The following is a 5,256-nucleotide window of genomic DNA, read 5'->3' as shown; positions in this document are numbered from 1 at the left end:
TGTCCCAGGGACAATTGTTTTGCAATTGAAACAATTCCCCATGTTTTATGGGAATGTTCCTTTGCCAAATTAGTTTGGAGAATAATTAAACTATTTTTTTGAGATTTTAAAAAACATTGATTATGAAGGGGTAGCCAAACTTGAACTAACAAATGTGGAAAGGGTGCAATTATTAGCATTAGTGACTGGTGTCCCTTATCAAGACCAAACTTTGGGAGGCCAAATGTGGTGCGGTCAATGACACCCTCAAGTGGTCACCGACAGGATTAGTTGAATTTATAAAACAGGACATTTGGAAAATAATACAATTCGAAATAGATAAGTGGGGCATTGTATTAGTGAAACAGAAATGGAAAGGGAATTACCCTTCACTAAATGTTTTTAGAGCCAATTGAAATGTAGGCTAAGCCTTTGTACATATTTGATATACACTGAGGTTTATTCAGAATTCACTTTGGTATATGTATATGTTTGTATTTATAGAATTATTTGTATTGTTTTTTGGAGATTGTTAGAGGCAAGTTAAACTTGAATGTAATAATACTGGTCAGGTTCTGCAGAACAGCACTTTTGAGTAGTTTTGCTATTGTTATACTACTTTTGGACACTGTTTTTATGAATCAATGTTATGTAATGCACTGATTTTGCAATTGTATTTCAATGAGAAATGAAAATAAAAATGACCCCCCCCCCCCAAAAAATAATCTGTTCTTATCAGTTTAATATCTGATACGTCCCCTATCTGGGGACCATATATTAAATTGATTTTTGGAACAGGGAGATGGAATAGGGGCTTGCTCCGTCCACTCCACGCATCGACCTGGTATTGCAGTACCTCCAGGAACGGTGCACCCCCTGTCATTGTAAAGATTAAATCAGGCAGAGACAACAAAGTTGATTAGTTTTCATTTGTTAGGATCATGATGTATATTGTATTTTCACAGTTGCGAAAGTTGACTATGATAGCTGATGTGAATGCTGCGTTAATCTTCTAATCAAAGTTTATTCTTCATGCGCATGGATACACGGTACAGTGAAATGCTAACTGCAAGCGCTCAACAGTGCAATACGCATGATCAAAAATATACAAATAGCTAAGTAATAAAAGTAGTTAAAACAAACAATTGTTATGATTGGAAATATATACACAAGAAGAATGAATATACAGTATAAACTATTAAATGTGTTAAAGTCATGTACTGGTAACATGGACTGCCTCATACCAGTTTTTATGTGGCATAAACACAACCAGTCATGATATTTATCTGATTTGTCAAACAAATCACTTCAAAATGTAGGATATTTTTGTGCATGTTGTTCCACTCCAAAATGATTTCAGCATCCAAACTGCATGTATAACCTATTATTTTATTTAACTAGGCAAGTCAGTTAAGAACGCATTCTTAATCACAATGATGGCCTACCAAAAGGCCTCCTGGGATTAAAAATAGGACAAAACACATAAGAGACAACACTACATAAAGAGAGACCTAAGACAACAACATAGCAAACTAGTGCAGACAACACAGCATGGCACAACAACATTGCAAACAGTGCCATTTGATGAATGTAAATAGACATCTGTTACAAAACACCAAAAAGTTTGGCTAATGAAGTTCAGCAATTGCCATTGATTGGGTCTACATTAATTGATGCGCCTTGCTGACAAATTGACCTTTTCTGTAGCCTGAAAAGTCGTAATGTGTCTACCATGTATGTAGCCTAATGTATAACGGCTTATTAAATGTGGTTAATGTAGGGCTCATTAAAATGTATTTAATATATGTCTCATCAGGCTCAGGTAGCATCAGGTTGGAATTTTCCTGCTGATCAAAGCTCTAATCAAATCCAGATATTTATTTTGTTAGGTTCTAAATAAAGAGTAGAAACTCAGTAAAGCTCAAACTGTTTATTCACCCAATGGGTCAGACTGCTGAACAGAGCAAGTCTCCTACTCTTTTAAGCGTTAACTTCCTGCCAAGCAATAGAGATGTAAGTGATGTGGGCAAAAACCGTTCCATCTCCCTTAATGAGACCCGACCTGGGCCCCCATTCCTCACTAATCCACAGCTCTCCACCCTTAGTGACTGCAACCCATGTGATTGCCTTTCATTTACTCAGTAACATTCTAAGCCCCTGGCTCATATGCAAACTTAATTGACTCCACCATATACATACCTCCTACAGATGCCCATTAGCTTCTGGTGTAGAAACCAGACTGTGGCCCTTCTCATTTCCATAGGATACCTGATGATTAACAATATTTCAACTTTAGAAGTCAGAACCCATCAGTTCTTTTGAACTTTACCTTCATACTGTTCAACATTTATATAACCTTGGAAATTACTTAATGAACAAACAATGATAAAACATGAACAAAAAAATAAAACATGATTTAACATTCACAGTTGATTATGTTTACACATCCAAGACATATGGCCTCTGTTCTATATGCACTCTTATTTCCATCTCTCGTCAGACAACAGAATGACATTTTGAACAGAACATAACAGTATTAATGTGTTAAGCTATGCATTATTATATATGCAAAAAAAAATAAAAAATTGATAACATGACAATTCCCACTCTCTCTTCACCTGACTCTATGCCTTCAGGATACTTTTCTGCTGGGTTCCACAAAAATGAAGGCCCTAAAAAACCTCCTCATGCTTTCACCCAGTCTTCCCCCGTCTGGCCACAGGTTCCAAGAGGTGTTCTCAAGCCATGTCATTTTCACTTTGCTCCCCATCTCCTTCCTCCTCCATGGCCATCATAACGTTTGATCTTGATCAGTCGGTGGAACTCTGGCGCCACCAAGTGGACAACTGCTTCAGTTCCGTTGTGGCAGCAACTCTACCAGAGATATTTGATACAAGATCAAATGTTATGTTAATATTATCTCCAAATTGTTTCCCCCCCACCCGTGATATATTATTATTCCAATTTCTGTTCATTTGGTTTTAAAGTAACACTTTCACATTTCCGATTGGAGGGCGGTTGACCCACGTGACTTTGAACCTACCAATTTGTTACTTTGTAACAGTCAAGTGGTTACTCCCGACATTGATCAAATCTATGCCACGATTTAAAAAAAGCATAATCTTTAATATTTGGCGGAAAGTTTACAGAGCTCATTTTGGTGTAATCGAATTCGACGTGTCGGAAAACGTCACCTTCCTCCCAAAAGCATTGCGGTATCGCTTCTCTGCCTTTTGGCTAAGATCAAGATAAAGATCGAGTGCAGTACCCATGGAATCCTCAAGGTGGTGCGATGTCGTCGGCCACGTCACAGTCAGCGGCCGCTGGACTGAAGAACACGCTGAGATTTCAATGGACCGGAAAAGACAATTTGATGGAAAGAGTTAGTTTTGGACCTCTACACCTGACAGCAGACAATGTGCACTGCCTGCAACAGAACACACCCGAGAAGATCTAAGATGTGTCGTTCTACACCATCACCCGGCTGGAGGAGGTGAGAGGGCTTTTCCGCGCGAACGCGACAGCACCCGCCCTCAGTGCCTTTCAAGTGGAGTCCCTGTGCAGGCACAATATGAGGGTGCTAACGGTGCACATGTTCAACCCCTGGGTCACTGGAGAAACTTTAGTGTGCTACCTCAGCCGGTACGTGACCATATTGCCAGGAGTGAGAGCTATATTAAGGACGCCCTAGGCATCTGGACAGGGAAGAGGCAGTTTCGTGTGCTGCTAAAGGAGGACGAGAGCGGCCATGATGGCTACCGCCATCCTCCCGCTTCCTTTTCCATCGGAGCAGACAGGGGCTACCTTATGTATGCTGGACAGCCTCGTTTCTGCAGGAAGTGTAGCACGTACGGGCACCTCGCCGATACCTGCACCCAGACAGGGTGCAGAAACTGTGGGACTCTCGGCCATATAATGAGGGATTGCACCGTGCCCAAGCGCTGCAGTCTGTGTAACTCTGAGGACCACCTGTTTCGTCACTGCCCGAAGGCAGCCCCCTCTTACGCCAGAGCGGAGAGCGGGAAAAGACCAGATGAGGGAGAAGGCATCGAACTACGCGCTATTGAGGAGGTGGTGGATGAGCTAGTGATGGAGAGAGAACTGCGAGAGTCTGAGGAGAGCGGGAGTGAGGCGTCATCATCATCCCACGAGGAGAGCGGAGAGACGGACAGGAGTTGGAACAAGCAAGTGGAGGAGGAGAAGGGAGAGCCCACCGCGCCCTCGGCTCCGGAGAGCTGGACAACGGTGAGAGAGAGGAGGAAGTGCTTGGTCAAAAGGAAGCAGATGAGCCCCGTTTCCCCACTCATCCGCATGGAGGCGACTGAGAAGTCCGCTCTGGGCGGGAATCCCTTCAGTTGCTTTGAAAGCGGGGAAGTCTGAGGAGAAAAGCGAGGGAAACCCGGGCAGCGCAGAGGAGACTCTGCTTTCCCTGTCAGGAGCGAGCTCCATCGACAGTAGCGGTCTGGCACCCAGCGATGTTCCAGCACCCACACAGATGGAGGGGGAGCAGGAAGAGTACAGGGTTTTTCCGACCACGATCTTTGTGGACAGTCCTCCGGCTGGGGACCACCGTTTCCCGGATAGGCCTCCTAACGAGGAACTGTATTTAAAGTGAGTCTGGAAAATGTCATATTTTAGATAGTTGTCCGTTTCCCTCCTTATCCCATGTCGTCCTTTTTAAACCTAGCTAGCATAAATGTTAGAGGGCTTAGGAACCCAGTTAAAAGGGCGACTGTTTTTTCCAATTTGTCCTCCATTTGCTTCTCTGTGTTTTTTACAAGAAGTACATTTAAAAGATCAAAATGATGTGGAGAGGTTTACGCGGGAATGGGTTCAGGGAGAGTCGAGTTGGAGTGTCGGCGGGGTGCATTCTACAGGGGTTGGTGTTCTATGTGGGAATAGGGATTTAAAAATAGTAGGAAGTTTTTCGGCAGTACACGGGAGGGTTTTAATAGTAGATATCGATTGGAGGGGTAAATGTTTTTGATTTATTAACGTGTATGCACCATCGACACCCAAGGAAAGGAGGGAAATGCTTAACGACCTAGACGCTATTTTTATATGACAGACAGGTGTTTATGGGAGGAGATTTTAATGTGTCATATGACCGAGGTAATCTAGGAGGGCATATTGTAAAAAGTCTAATAGGTAATTTGAATGGTGGTGGATTAGATAAAGACAAATTGTGTATCCTGCAGAAAAAGCAGCATGCCTTTTTTGAAAAGAAAGCTCGAGACTTCATTTTTAAAAGTCAGCAAGATAAATGGGAAAATGATA

The 5,256-nt window shown here is 42.5% G+C and overlaps 1 pseudogene; it reads left to right on the top strand.

Moving 5' to 3' along the window:
• The first annotated feature begins 682 nt into the window (after positions 1-682).
• On the top strand, positions 683-857 carry LOC129849767 (U2 spliceosomal RNA; annotated as a pseudogene).
• The last annotated feature ends 4,399 nt before the right edge of the window (positions 858-5,256 follow it).

The sequence above is a fragment of the Salvelinus fontinalis genome, unplaced genomic scaffold (assembly GCF_029448725.1).
Source record: "Salvelinus fontinalis isolate EN_2023a unplaced genomic scaffold, ASM2944872v1 scaffold_1664, whole genome shotgun sequence".
In the NCBI taxonomy this organism is placed as follows: domain Eukaryota; kingdom Metazoa; phylum Chordata; class Actinopteri; order Salmoniformes; family Salmonidae; genus Salvelinus; species Salvelinus fontinalis.
The sequence above is the reverse complement of the archived record's forward strand: the minus strand, read 5'-3'. Positions and strand labels throughout refer to the sequence as shown.